This window comes from Condylura cristata, unplaced genomic scaffold, assembly GCF_000260355.1.
Source record: "Condylura cristata isolate star-nosed mole 26May11 unplaced genomic scaffold, ConCri1.0 scaffold00006, whole genome shotgun sequence".
Lineage (NCBI taxonomy): Eukaryota > Metazoa > Chordata > Mammalia > Eulipotyphla > Talpidae > Condylura > Condylura cristata.
Genome location: NW_004567107.1, coordinates 6,096,063 through 6,112,429, shown reverse-complemented (window position 1 = coordinate 6,112,429; position 16,367 = coordinate 6,096,063). Strand labels below are relative to the sequence as shown.

Genomic DNA, 16,367 nt, shown 5'->3' with positions numbered 1-16,367 from the left:
AGGGTGAGAGGATTCACCAGAGTGGGGAGCAGAACAGGCAGATCGATGAAGTACACTGCTGAGGGGAGCAGCGGGCGGGTTAGGAGAGGTCTGTCTCGCCATGTGGATCACCTCCGGTGCAGGTGGGAATCGAACTCATGCTGATGTGGCTTAAGCTTCTTAGTGCTGTGCTTTAACCCGCTGCGCCACCAGGGAGGGCCTTCATTCAGTTTTTATATCTCTTTAGTCTCCTTTAATCTGGAATGGTTCCCTATCTTTGTTTTTCATGACATTAACATTTTTTAAGAACATAGGTAATTTATTTGGTAGAATATTCATTTAATACAGGCTTATGTGTGGTTTCTCATTAATTACATTGTATGTTTGGCAGAAACATCACAGAAGTCATATTTTATCCTTTCAGTGATTAGCTCAAGAGACATGAGGTATGTCCTACTATTGGTGGCATTAACTTTGATCATCAGGTTTATTGAGGTATAATTGACATAAAATTAATAGTACAAATTTATTTCCAATTTTTAATGCATGTGATAAATAAATTTAATTACCTTAAGACATAACCTTACAGATTTTCTGAATTATAAGAACTTTATGAACTATCTGGAGTCTGCATCTAATTTGAATGTTGGACTTCTTTGTTGTGATGTTGACTTTGAAATATAGCTTTGTCATCTACTGCTGCATTTTATTTTCTAAATTATATACTAGTAGCCTACTCTCAGATCAGTTTTAGGTATAAAAAATTATAGATGAGAAAGAGTGAAGAGATTATGAACTATGTGTAGGGAATTTCTTAATTAAATTATAATTTATAGAGTAAATTCAATGTAAATATAAAAGTAGATAGCTAAGAATTATTAAGTTTCCTTGATATGTGTATTCCTTGTGAGAATTCATGAAAATTAGAATTTAGAGTAAGAAGGGATCTTAAAGGTCACAGCCTAGAGCTTTACAAGCAGTATGAAGTAATAAACCTCTTGGCCTGGCCCTGGGATGGCAAGAGTCCTTGTATGGGTAGCCTCTGATTGCGACCAGTCTCGTCGGTTTGTCCTACTGTGTTACACAAAAATTACCATTTTCTGTGGCCACTGCCACATCTCTGGTAAATGATGATTCATCTTAGCCATTTTGTCAACACATTTTGATACCAATTTTTGTGCCTGGCACTGGGCTAGATTTGAAGAATGTAGCAATAGGTGACAGATAAACTGCTACTTACTAAGCTTTTATGTTCTGTTGAGAAAATACACAAATAAATGAAAAATTGATGATGGTAATTTTAGATTGAATATGGTGCTGTGAATGAAAGAGTGATGAAAGATTTTAGTAAGGCCACTGTAGATGTTTTGTTCAAGGATTTTTTTTTGAAGATGCATCATTTGACTGAGTTTGGTATGGTTATAGAACAAACAAGCAACGGGTGAACTAGGAGACCCTTGCAAGAAGAGGGGCAAACAAGTACACAAGCCTGGCTTCATGTAGGAAAGGATTTGTTGTACTTGAGGAACAAAGTGTCTGGAGCTGTAATATGTGAGGAAGGGAGAATAGTATGATCTGAGGTGGGGAGAAAAGCAGGGTTTTCTGGATTTTGGATTTTATTCTAAAATACAACAATCAGAAGCCCATGAATAGTTTTGAAGATATAATTCCTAGTAAGATTCTTAACCCAGCTTTTATCTAAAAGACTTGCATGAGCAAGTTCATGTATTAATGCCTAGTTAACTCTTAATACTTTATTATTATAAATACATTTTCTGTTGTAGGACAGTGGTAATCCATTAGACTAATCTCCTAGTAAATATCTTTCAAGATTTTTTAGTGCTGTGTCTGCCAGTCAAGTTTTTGATTATTAGTTTGGCTTCCCAAATACCTTGAGCAAAGTCCCCTGAGTAGCTCTCTCTTTATGTTAACAAAAAGAGACACCTCTTTTAGAAAATAAATCAATACAACCTCTATTCTAGTTTATGTATTATTGTTTTATAAATTGAGTTATTAAATTTCATCTCCAGAAGAATGAATCAAGTCCACTTATGGGTCAAGTCTAGATAAAATCAATCTATAGGTTGAAGCTTACTTGTTAGGCATTCAAAACAAAGTAGGAGATTCTGAATGGTGGCAAATCACTAGATACATACAATATTTGCTTTCAAGCCTGTAAGTTTTCCAGTAGAAATGTATTTATATAGTGAGAAAAATATGGGAATGATAGTATCTTAAAAAATTATCGCTTGAGAGAATCCAAAGTAGTACCCTTAATTTTCTTTTTAAAACTTTGAGGTCATAGTCGATTTTCATTATTCATGTAGTTATATAATATAAAGTTGCCTTGACCCTGAATTAGTGAATCCTGAATCATTGCTCCTAAGGGAAATACAGAGTTAGGCTTCTTCAAGTTTCTGGTCATAACATTTTTTTAGTCAATCAATATATAGTGTTGTTTTAATGTTTATTTCTGTTTGAAGACCCCTATTTATTATATCTTGCTGATTGATTAACATTGAACTCCATGACCAATATAGCACTTTTAAGTCATGCTGAAATTAAACTTAGCACATAATTATTTGTTCCTAAGGCACATCACATCCTTTTTTACAGTCAGGAAAACTAGACAAACTTTATTAGCGGGAGGCATTTTATTTTACTTATTTTTCAATAATATATTTTTACATCATTTTGTGCATTTTTCCATCTCAGTTGTAATCCCTATGGGCTTCCCATCACCAAATCACCCTGTGCCATCACCATAATCCAGTGCATTTCCCTCCCCCCACTGTTTTTGATCCCATCCCCCACCCCACCCCCACAAAATGTCTCTGGTATATAGTTGTTCATTATTATTATTATTTTCTTGCCTGGCCCTTTATACTCCTGCTATGAGTGAAACCAATAGGTATTTTTCCTTTTCTTTCTGGATTATTTCACTAAGCATGAGCTTTTCCAGCTCCATACGTGTTGCTGCAAAAGGCACAATTTTTTTTGGTTGCTGAGTAATATTCCATTGTGTATATGTAACACATCTTTTTAATCCAATCATCCACTTTTGGGTATTTGGGTTGTTTCCATGTCTTTCCAATTGTAAATAAAGCAGCAATAAACATGGGAGTGCAGGTATCTTTTTGAATCAGTGTTTTTGTGTCTTTTGTGTAGATACCTAGGAGTGGGATTGCTGGGTCATATGGAAGCTCCATGTTTAGTAGATTGAGGAACCTAGTGGGAAGCATTTTCAATAGCAAAATCACCAACAAAAAGCATGAAAATGTGGTAAGAGACCACAAAAAAGACATGCTTATATTCTGAAGCTGAAATTAGAGAGTGGAGCATTGTTCTATTAAACCAGGAGCATGGACATGTGACAATTCAGAATATTTCCCACTGTATACAGGTTTGCAAACATAGATATACTGTAATTGTTTAATTTTTGGAAAAATTTTTTTTTGTTGGAAGAGGTTGTGATATAGACTAAAATTTGACTGGTTATTCTTACATTATTTTCCATCTTGATGCTAATTTTATTTTTGCAGAACAGTTTTCTTTTTTAAATGAGGACATTCTATTATTTTACTATATACTAGTTAATATGCCAGACTGCAGTTTCTAAATGGAAAATGAGACACAGGATAACATTTCTTTGACTGTTGAGAACTTTGATACCATCATCTGTCTTTTGGAGGGCCCAGTTTCTTACTATGGCTATGATACTGTCCAGGAGGATCCCAGTGGTACTTAGTAGTAAAGAACATTTTGCTAAGTTGTTCTATTATGGGTCCTTGTTCAGAGTATTCACCTTTTCCTTCTAATCTGGTTTTTAGTACTTGATCATGTGTTTCTTCATTATTATGTACAGGGTCTGGTCGAGGGATAGGTTTTGTGTATTCATATGGGATATCGATGGGTGGTAGCATGCTATGGTCCTGTTGTCAGATGTCAAAGCAAGCTCTACTTTGCAATTAGAGTCATCTGGAAGACTTATGACGAGCACAATTTAAAGCTCCATTTTGAATTGAAAATAAATGTTTCAAGACAGTTCTGTTTGATATGGCCTATTTTACTGCTGTTAGTGCCATATTGAATAAAGAACCTATTTTCATTGCTTGACAGGTGGTCACTGCCAAGCTACCATCTTGCCTCAGTTCGGGTGTTCTCTTGGCAAAATAGTTTTTTGCTTTTTAGCAAGTTCTTTTAAGTCATTTAGTTTTCTTTATAACTGAAATGCAGTTGTACTTCTGAGGATTATCTAAGTTCTTCATATGCCTGAAGACAATTACCATCTCAATAAGAAAATAAGGAAAAAGACATAAAATTTAAAACTTAGAAGATAGTAGAATATCTGTGTCTTCAGAATAAGGGAAGACCTTTTAAAAAACATTATAATTACAAAGCATAAAGCAAAAATTAGAAGTTTAGTTACATTAAAATTAATAATTGTGGTCATAAAGAAAGTAAAAATATAAACCAGAGAGTGGGAGAAGATACTACATTGTAGATCATTGATAAAGAGTAGCATTAAGATATTTCCGTATATTAGTAAGAAAAAGACTGCTCACCATGGCGATGAAACACATGTGAATTGGTGGTGTGAATCCCGCAGGGACTACAACTAAGATGGAAAAATGTACAAAGTGAATAATGATGTAAAAAATAAAAAAGGGGGAGGTAAGATACATGGCAGATGGCAACAAAGAAAAAAAAAAAAGACAACCAAAAGAGAAATTGAGGGGAAAAAAAAACTTATTTAGATTATGAAAGAGGAATTATAAAAATTACAGTCAGTTCTGTTGAAATGCTTGTTTTTTTTTTTCAAAATGCTTGTTTTTAAAATGTATCACTGTCATTGATCTATTATTGAATAGTTTGGGCATAATGTAGATTTTGTGTTTGCTTATGTGTAACTTTATCCTTAAGAAACATAGGTGAATGCAGAAAACTGCACCCAGCTGAGTTTTGAGCCATGTAGAATACTCAGAATGCATGACCTTAGCCACCCTTTTAGCCACTTCAGTTAAGAGTCGCTCCCATCCTGTCCATACCTAGTATTTGACTCCAGGTAGCCACTCTGCAAATACTTCACAGCAACTGTCTACATCTTTAAGCAAACTAGATGTTTTTCAAAGTAATATGCTGTGCTTATTGTAATATTCTATTTTTTTAACCATTTAACATCCCTACAATTTTCTTTCTATGGGGTCGCTTTTTATTTGTATTTTAATCCCTACATTTCAAACACATATCACTTGACCCTTTTCCCCTGTAAGCTGTGGTTTTTATCACTTAGCTCAGTGATTTTAGAGATGCCTATTTTGTGTTGTAGCAGAACCGACTATGTATACAGTATGATTCCTTTAATAAAATGTTTGAAGACATAGTTTTACAACTATATACAAATCTGATAGGACTGTAAAGAGGTAAAGGGAGAGGGATAAGAATGGCATTGGAGAATGGTGCATAGATTTCTTTCAAAGGTTATGTTAAATTATTTCTTCAGGCCCTCCCTGGTGGCACAATGGTTTAGGACGCAACATTGTAAGCTAGTGGCAGCCACTTCAGTGAGAGTTCGATCCCCAGCCCTGGAGGTGACCACATGGTGTGGCAGACCTGACCCAGCCGCTGCTCTCCTCAGCAGTGTACTTCTTCGATCTGCCTGTTCTGTCCCCACTCTGTCTCTGGTGAAGCCTCTCACCGCTCCACACCTCTGGCCTATACCCCAGTTCTGTATGAATAAATAAATAAATCTTTTAAAAAAATATTTCTTCAAGTGAATAGTAGGTACAGTAAGTAATGTTGCTTATTTTCTTATATCATACATATAGTGTATTGAGATGGCTCCTATACTATACAATCCACACATTTAAAGATACAATTCAGTGTTTTATAGTATATTCACATCAAACAGAAACCTCATAATTAGTTGTTACCCTTCAGTTCACCACTAATTTGCCCATTCTGTACATTTCATATAATTGGAGTAATGCAGAGTGTAGTCTTTTATGACTGACTTCTTTAGCAGTCATTGTTTTCAAGGTACACTCTTGTTAAATATATTAATGCTACATTTCTTTTTTTTTTAATGGCTGAATAATATTCCATGGCATAGATATAGCATATTTTATTTACCCATTTACCAGCTGGACATTTGGATTGTTTCCTCTTTCTGGCTATTATAATAATGCTGCTGTGAACATTTGTATACAAGATTTTATGTGGCTATAACATTTTCATTCCTTTTGGGTATATACCCAGAGTGGGTCATGTGATAGCTCTATCCTTTTGAGGAATTGCCAATCTATTTTGCATCATTCTGAATCCTCACTGGCAGTAAATTATGCATATATTTATAAACACAGACAAACTTTACACATATTCTTTATATCTATTCAATATACTGAAGTTTTTTTTTTTTTTAAGCTACCAGGAACAATTAAAGTTGCTATCTTTTTGTCAAGTGTAGAAATAGATATTGGGATGAGAGAGTCTCCAAAGGTTGTGTGGAACGTTCTTAGGCAATAAACTAGTCCACTTGGTGCTCTGGATTACTGAATCTATTTAGAACCCTAGGTTGACCTGTGGAGTAAGTAAACTTTGTCTTCAGCAGACTTCTCATATTTCCTAATAAACCTCTTTCTTCTGCGTAAATCTTACTTTGTCCTAGCTAAAAGCCTAGTTGTACACATTCCCAAACTACCTCTCCCTTCCTGTGCTTTTATATTTCCTTACATACTTACATTTACCTGTAAACTTGCTACTGACTGATGTTATATAATTCTTAAGTGATTTATAGTTTAAAAGATAATTATTTTTAAAAGAATATATTTCATGGTGTAGTTTTAACTTTTCTTGGACAGAAATGAATGATACATGCATTTTTTTGGTGGGGAAGAGGTGAGGCGGCAAGTAGCTGTATATAGTGCAATAAACCAAATATGTAACCAGTTCCTGTGATGTCTTTTTACAGAGCTTCAATCTAACAATGCCTGACTCTATTTCTAAGTTCCTTTTATTGCTGAAAGCCCTATTTTCTTGATTTTTAGGGGATAATAAACTTTTGCTCACTTTTATATATGTAATTGTGCAGTATCATTTGAATATCTATTCTGTGTAGGGGAAAATCCTGTGCTTGGTTTTCCATCCCAAGTCAGAAGACAGTTTCTCCATTTTCTTTGCTGTTAGGGCTCACACTGATGACCCAGACTCAGTCAATGAGATATAGTCCTTGGGTTTTGAAGAGAAATAAGAAGATGGTGTGGTGTGTCCTCTGTTTATGATGAAGGAGACTGAGCTGGCTGACAGAGACAGATTGACTTTCATGGCTTGCAGAAGGTGGTGGTTTTAACTGTAGCATCCTCACTTTTTTTTCTCATCCTTTCATTCTTCTGTTGTATCATAGACTTGGGTCGTCTTATCTTTAACAGTACCACTAGAGGATATTTTAGACTTTTTATTGTTACTAAGTTTTTGTACATTGTGTACATTGTTCTTTTTCTCTCTTTGAGCTGTATATATTTTTGTTTATTTTGGTTTATATTTCATATAGAGACATTCTTCAAATTTCTGGTGATCCTTATCTATTCATTTAGTTCCATGATTTATATATTGATATGCTAATATTTCCCAAAATTTAATTACCATCTTGATCCTTTTCCTGCATTCTGGACTCTTCAAATTTCCTATTCAGTATCACCTCTTAGGCCAGAAACCAGGTGGAGTCACCTTTGGTATTTCTTTTTTATTATAGCCCATATTTGTTTCATCAGACAATCAGTTGGCTCCTTAAACACAATCTGAAACAACCAAACAGCCAAGTCATTCTAGTAGCAACAAGCACACCCAGTGTGCAGGCAGTCTCCAGTGCCCTCTCCCACTAAAAGAACCAGGCATCTTGAAATAATGGATGATTCCAGGACCAGGAAAGCATGGGTACAAGATAATATGGGAAAATCCTGTTATCTCAGGAAGTACAGAAGTGTTGAAAGAGTTGAGGGGGACGTGTCACAAGAACATGGGAGCCAGTTTGAAGATCTCCCATGGCATAGCTAGGACAATTTGAATACCAAATGATTATACATAGTAATCAATTATAAACTATTGGGGCAAAAAAGGAATTCATACTGATGGTAGACAGCAGGATGAATAAAAAAATGGGTAAGGAGGGAGATTCATAGTGGAATCTAGTTGCCAGCTGGTAAACATGAAAAGGATGTTTGAGTTAGACAGTCATTATTTGCTATCATTCTAATTAAGATTGGATCCAGCACAAATTCTAAATCTAGCAGGGAATTTTGTTTAGGAGTGGAATATTTGTGTGGTTTTTGCTAGTCTCTCCAGAGATTGAACAGCAAGGGAAAAGGTAACATTGATAGTGTAGTACATTCAGTATTTATTTATTGTCTATTTTTCAGTTAGAATATAGGCTATTTAAGGGAAGGACTTTGTTCTTTGTCATATCCCCAGTGCTTGGAACAGCACTTCGGACATACCGTGTTCTCAGTAAATGCTTGAGAATGAAAGAATATTTAAGCTTGAGCGACTTAAAATTCTGTTCGAAAACTCAGTGTGTGTGTGACTGGCACATCTTGGTTGTGGTAGTCATAACTGTAGGGTGGTGGCTTTGGGGTGTGGTTGTCTAGCTGTCTAATTTTTGTCTGTTAGGCTGGTCAGTTTCCCTGAGATGTATTCACTAAGTTCCTTGTTGGAAACAGAGAGAAGGTGGAGAGGTGTGTAAGCCTGACTTGCACAAAATGGGAATCTTGTCTAGTTTCATGCTCTTTGTTCTTATGGGTTTATGTGCCCTAATGGCCCTCTTATTTGTTTCTAGCAAGTGTGTTCATCCCACCAGCCCAGTTGGCTCTTTCCACAGAAGTTGAGATTCTGGGAAGACTCCTGCTTGATCATATGATGTTAGGTGATTGCAGTTGGTTTGGGAACTGAGAGTTCTTTGCTCCCATCATGTCATGCCTTTTGAATATAGAACTCAAATCAAAGTCTCTCAACTACCAGTTAAATATGGCTTTTAAAAACTTAAAATATGACTTGTTAGAATTGAGTTGTGGTGGAAGTATAAAACACATAAGTTTGGAAGACAAAATGAAATGTAAAATATTTCATTTAATAATCTTAAAATATTTTCATGTAGATTACATTTTAGACTTACTGAGTTAAGATATTAAAACTAGTTTTATCTGTTTCATTTTGCTTTTTAAAAATTGGCTACTAGAAATTTAAATTGCAATTCTCTTGCATAGAGTCCAACAACTATGCCATATACATCTGTTGGCAGTGGTTTTGAATCCTGAAAACCAATCAAGGATCAAAGTTAACAGAAATTTTGCACCCTGAAGATAGACTTTTTATTTTGAACCTTCGGTTCCTCTTTTGTATTTTTGAATATTTTGAAAGACCCATTGTTCTTGTTAACTTAGAATTTTATATAGATTTGAATTTGCCAGTTCTATCTCTTTTTTTAATGTTAAGTTGCTAGTAAAACTCTAGAACAGAGTGGATCCAAATTTCCCCCACTTTGCTATTCTATTTAAAATTAATGTTGTAAATTAAATATACTGAACCCCAAATGTTAACTATTGTAATCAGTCCAGAGGGTATATGTAGTCTGAAGTGATTCACTTTCTGCAGATTAAATGGCTCTAAATGTATGAAAATACCTTCCATGGAAAGATCTACTTGCTGAGATAGAAATGGATACTACTTCCTTTTGATGATTAGCATTGTGGTTATTGAGTACTATGGATCAGTTTGGCCTCAAAGCCCAATTGCTCACACTACATTCTTATGACTATACTGGCCTGTTACTTCCCCATTGAGGCATAGATTATAGTCAGCTTGGCATTCATTTTCAGTTTTATGAAGAGTATTTCAAATTAAAGCCGCCTATCAGATCATTCTCCCTCCTCTGAGACATTAATGTGGTCCTTATATAATTAATCTATCCTATTCAAGCCGATTAACAGCTTCCAGAATTGGAATTTGAACACTATTTCCAGTTGCTAATCTTCGGCCTGAAGGATTAGGGAACTATAATCCCTAATCCTTGACCCTCCCCTTTTTTTTTAAATCAGAATTCAGATAGATAAATCACCCTTATTTCTTGGTTTTGTTCCTTTCTCCTTACTTATATGCTTAGGAATATAATATTTCCTTAAGTTGGAAGAATTATATATGTTTTTTCCTGAAAGATGCCAGCGAGATAGTCAGATTTTATGTTCCTCAGGCTAACTTATTAGGTCAATTCATTTTGAAAAGAGTATTTTTTTAAGTAACATGTAGAAAATTTTAATATAAAAATATCCCCCTTTCATAGTTGAAAAAACTTGTAGTCCTATCTTTCCTTCTTGTAGTCTCATTCTTCATAGGGAGACATATTTCATCTTCCTTTTTAGTACAGGTTTTCCGTGGAATTTAGTTTATTTATATTATCTCTTACATCTTTTTATTCTCTAGTTTTGCTATAGTATTTTTTGTTCTACTAAAGACTTTTTATAATATAAATACTCTCTAATTTTGATTTTATCAGCATCAGAATGTATTTCTTGACTTCCAGTGTGTAAGAAGAACTACTTAGTATCCTCTCCTCTTATACTTTCAATTTTGCATCTTAATTATTTTTGAATTCTGACTTTAATCCTGGGGCACATGATGTTCTTTATACATTGATGAGGAACCAGAAGCCCAGGTGTCATTCACACCTTCTTTTAATATATTGCCCCATCTCTCATAGCTTCTCTCTGACCAAGCTTGGATAGTATCCCAGTCTTTGCTGGGGGAAATAGCTTCTACTTCTGTTGCAACTTTTTCTCATTGTGAACTTGGATCTCTTCTATTATGGTATATTTGTTAGTGTAGTCTCATTGACTGTCTATCTTATCAAAACCAGGTCTCCTGTAGCCCCTCTCCTGTTGTCAATGGATTTATGACTTTTACTGTCCTCTCAGTGGGAATTTGGAGTGGGAGATTAAACACATGTGCTCAGTTTGCTCTTTTGAACCAGAATATAAGCTTTATATATTCTATTTATAGTCTCTCCAATCCTCATAACAACCTTTGATATAGATAAAACATATATAATTCTTGTTTTATAAGTTAGGAAAAGAAGATTTCAGAGGCAGAGTAAGAGATTTAGAAAAGGTTACTTACCCAAGTAAGTGGCGAAATGGGATAAAGATTAAATAAGAGCGCACATCTTCCAACTCATAATACAGTTGTTTCTACTTTTATTACACTGTTTTTGACTGAGTACAGTGTTATCAGTGTTTTCAAGTTTTCAGTCCTCCCTCTCTCTCTTCTTCCCTCCATGTTTTGTCATATCTTCTGCTCAGTAGAACTCTAGTTTAATCTTGTCATGTAAAGTCTCATCTTTTAGATTATCAAATGATTGGGCTTTTCTGATTATTTTGGAGAGGAAAATCAGGACCCTTATGTGGTTTCAGTTTTCTTCAGGTTCCTTTATTGATGGATGTATATCTGCTGTTTATACCATCAAATGAGAGTGAAGTTTTTTTTTTTTTAAGATTTATTTATGCATACAAGAACTGGGTACAGGCCAGAAGTACAGAGGATAAGGGGAAGGAGCAGAACAGGCAGATTTAATGAAACATACTGCTAAGGGGGGCAGTAGGCTAGACAGGAGAGGTCTGTTGCACCATGTGGGTAAGCTGCCTGGCTGGGGATTGAACTCTTGCTGTCCTGGCTGCCAATAGTTTCAGAGTGCTGAGACTTAACTCCTTGTACCACTATGGAGGCCCTAAGTTATTTTTTAATCTGCAGTTTTCACTTCTCATTCTTTTCTAAATCAGTCCTGAAACTAGGGAGAAGAGTTGTTTTGTGTTACCTGTGTTATTTCTAATGTCGGTCTATAAAGGATACATATAGGTACTTTGGTTGTATCAGTGTGATTGATTTCGTTAAAGTACATTAAATGTGAATTCTGGACATAGCACTTTGAATTACACACAAACTTATTGTTTTCTTGTCAGACTTTGTTGCTAGGTTAAAATCAATCTGCAACAGATGTTCATTAATAGTAGTATTGTCCCGTACTCCAAAACTAATCAAAACTTGTATTTTCCTGGAGATCTTGGAGGCAAACTTGAGGATTCTTATGATTTATACATGATGTGCCACTCTCAGAGATGAGTAGACCAGAGTTTGTGCCATCGATATTCCTCTCTTTTTCTGGAAGGAGCCCCCAAACATATAGTAAATTCCTTAAGGTTGACTGCAGATTAAAGTTTGTTGAGTTATACTACTCTGAGTTGTACCATTTCTAAAATACTGTGTTAATGTGTTGTCTAAAGTGGTAGCCCTACTAGACTTTCCTAATCGCAGAAGCTATAATATTCAAGCTATTCAATTGGAAAATTGAAGTGGAATCACTTGAATTTTGGGGAACTTTGTTCAGTTTTGATTCCTACTCATTTATTTCTCTCTTTTTTTGTTATCCAAAATTAAAAAAAAAAAAACAGAACTTGATCTACTGCTCATTTACCTCACAGAGAAGATCCAAGGATATTAGATTTAAAAAAATTAAAAGTAGAATTCCTTGGAGATAACTCTAGAGAAATATTGAATAGGGCTCATAAATATATATTTTTAATTTTATAGTTAATATATGAAGCTTGAAAATGAACCTCCATACATACTTGTTACTGAATTACCTCTTGGTGTTTTAAATTTGTGCTTGCTTTGTTTAGTATTTTTCCAAGAGGAATTTATTGTAGTTTTATTTGTAATTTTATCACTAAAGTCCATTGCATATACAATGGACTTGCATATACAAGTCCTTTATTTGTTATGAATTTGATGATTTTTATCTTGATTTTTCTAATATGTAATTCTAAATCTGAAGCAATTTTTTTCAGTTTAAAAAGAATGCTATTTTTTTAATTTCAAATTTGTAACTCTACATATAATAGAGTAAAAATAGGAGACATGCAAATACCATTGATATCTTCCCTGTTCACAAGGTCTAGATGTAGATACTGACAAATCCCTATTTATGTGGAGAAGTGTGTGTATGCACCCACATATCTATACACACACATACATATGCATAGCTTTTGATATTAAAATGTAAGATAGGAAAAGATTACAAAGTTTAAAAAAATTCTCTGAGCATTTCTGTGAATATTATTTTCTACTACATTTAATTGGTTGTCTTTTTTTTTTTTTAAATTTCCTGTGTAACTTGGCATTTTACATTCTGGGAAAAGTAATGTGCAATTTGTACAGATTTCTGGGAAAAGCATTTTAAAAAACCCAAAAGAAATCTATTTCCATTCATCTTATTCTTCTGTATCCCCCCAGAGCCTGGCTTTACACATAGGTACATAATAAATGTTTGCACACACAATGACTTGAAGTTTTTACTGTGGGATTGAAACTAGCTCTCTGAATGAACAGAGAAAACTACTGACCATACTTGATGTGTAGCCAAGTTATTGTTTGGTCTTACGGTAGAGGACTCAGATTTTTGACTCACAGAATTTTTAATGTCCCTGCGTTGTTCTTAATAGACTAGTCGTATTTGTCTCACCCATATTTTGTTGTGCTGCTAAATAGGGTAGGGCAATGAATTCTGGGATTTAAGGACTTCTCAACTGGCCGGCCTTTGTTAGCACTCTTCTTCACCTTAAAACTGACTACTGAGAACTTGCATAAAGGGATTTTAAAAGTAAGGCAAAACTTTGTATTCTCCCCTTACTAAACCTGTAGCATCTGGCAGTAGAAAAAGTATAGTGGGACTTATTGGCAGCATGGTGCAGAGCACTGAAGAATTCCATATTGTGACAACACATCAAAATAAATTGCTGTCAACAGACCAAAACACCAAGTGCTGTGATTCTGTCTGACGTGTGAAGATTCAGACAGGCTGTCTTGACAAGTTGTGGTGGAGCACCTGCATTTGACAGAAGACAGTGATATAAATCTGATTTGCCTGATAGGAAGCACATAGATATAGTTAATGCTGGTGACAATAACTCTGCATAAAATTTCCAAGACATGAGTCTGATTTTATTTTGCCTCTATTTTGTGGTATTTTTTAGTTAAATTTGATACTCACTTGGTTTCTATTTGTGTTCATTATTTGGCTTTGAAATATTATTATGAATAGTAAACTGAAAAGAAAATAGGTAAAAGTTCATGGTCAAATAAGTAAGTCTTTTTTTGCAGCAGGCAACCACTGCAGTTGTTTGAAATGCAAGAAAAGCAGTGAAATTTTATTTTACATTAATCATAAAACTAATCATAGTTGAAGTTGTATTAATTTTGTGACCTACAAGTCAACATATTGAAAACAGTGGGTTAAAAGTCATGAGTTACTGTAAATCTTCTATTAAGCTGTATTTGGCTTTAAAGCCTCCAGAAGAGGCAAAATCATTGAATAGGTGGTTAATTTTTACCTTTCACTGCCAATAAATGATAACTTTTTATAGTACCAACATATATCACAGCTCATTTAAGAACGTGTAAAACATAGCTCTGGAGTTTAATTATAGAGCTTCTCATTTCAATTCTTCATGTAACCACAGATACTTTATTCTGATAGTGCTAAGCTATTAAGGAACGCCTAGAGATAGAAATTTCAGTTATATTTTTCTAATTGCATCTTGAGATTTAAGAAATATTTATAACAGACTTTTAGTTTGGAGGCCTGGGGGGAAGAATCCTTTCAAAGGAAAGGATTCCTATCCAGGTTTAGATTGCTTCATTGCCAAAAACTTAGAGCAGTTTTTAAAAGTGGAAATGAAGATAAGGTAATGTTGGTTATGGTCTTTTCATTTGTTATGGCAACTAAGTTTGCAGTGTTCATGGTTAGACTTGTCGTTGTCCACAACAGAAATATATTTGGTTTCCCCCAGTTTTAAAGACCCTGCTATTTCTTATTTATTTTTTGACTCATTTGAAGGTAATTCTCAAATTATAGCCAATTGTTGCTATGTTATTGAAAACCATAAAGAATTCAAGAAGTCCCTAAAGTTGAGAAAAGTTGAAACAACACTGTCCACTATATAGTTATTAAAGGTATAAATTATTATTAAAAAATTACTGTTTGTTCTTGACTCTATTGTTATTTTATCCCTTAAAGGCTGCTAATGAGAAATAGAGCCTCATTATGATTTTAAGGATGAGAGAGGAAGGCTTTTAATTAATGATATGTAAATGGTCTTGAATTGATTATGTTAGAATATCAAGAGAGATGGGTAGAAGCTGTGGTGTAATATATTTTAATTAAGAATTAATTAAAAATGATGGCAATTTCATAAAGCCTCACAGAAAATAGTGGAATTTACTTTCTGTCAGGAGTAAATTAGCCTGTGATTAAATAAAGGGCCTGCATTAATAGTGGAGTTATTTTTAAACTGTGCTATGAAGAATTATGTAATTTTTCCTAAATAAGTAAAATTGAAGTTTAATATTTAAAGGTGGATTGTAAACAATGGCAGAGAACTAACAAGCTTGTGAACTTAATGTGTTCCTTTGTTTAAAAAATTTTGTGTAAATATTTTTAATTTCAGCATATGTACTGTGTAGCTTTAAGAATAGATTTTTTCCTCTGTCCTTTGGTATGAGTAGTATGCCTATAAGGAGTATTCTTACGAGTAGCCTTGTCTTTGTTTTTCTTCTATAAAATGCCGGAGACTGGGAGAATTCTTACGATAATTGAAATTTATTTTTAATGGAGGTGCTTTTTTTTTGATTTCCTAGAGTTTACAAATGTTTCTTACCCAGATGTCATTTTCCAAATAGCAATACTTTTACTGAAAGTGATAGTACCTCTTTAGAAACTATATATTTCTTCACCTTGGAACTTTCAGTTCTCAGCATGCTTTACATTCAGCAATAGCAGGGGACATTATTTTAAAAGCAGTTTTTTTCCAATAGTTTAGAAAAGGTTTTAAAAGGAAACCATGTTTGAGTTTAACTTGCACTGTAATTTGGCCATAGTAGAAGAAAGACTATATAATCTGGTAAATTACATATATTTCATAAGTGTTTTCTTATACAGTCACAAAGTATAGCATCTCAGTGTCATAGCTAATTGTATTATACTATTATTTAAAAATCTACATAATACATACTGTCATTCTCAACCATATTTCAGTGCTTCATATGAAATTACTATGAAATACATTAATGAGTAGTTAAATTTGGGAGCTTATAGTCATTTATTTCAGCAGTTATGTAATTTGGGTTTTCACTGTGGCTTTATCTTTTGTTTTTGTTGATTTTTGGTATATCTGTAAAGTGTGATGTGAATTTTTCTATATCAGTAACTGTTACCATTCACTAAATCTTATTGCCTGTGTTTTTCCTTTTAGCAAGTCTGTTATCTTGTAGGGGGGATGTTCATAGCGCAG

The 16,367-nt window shown here is 34.1% G+C and overlaps 1 protein-coding gene and 1 pseudogene across 2 annotated transcripts in view; one reads left to right on the top strand and one right to left on the bottom strand.

The window, feature by feature from the left end:
* Positions 1–16,367, top strand: part of PBX3 (pre-B-cell leukemia homeobox 3) — a 200,612-nt gene that overhangs the window by 42,734 nt on the left and 141,511 nt on the right. The gene's annotated exons all lie outside the window — the stretch shown is intronic.
* Positions 3,654–4,064, bottom strand: LOC101634219 (annotated as a pseudogene).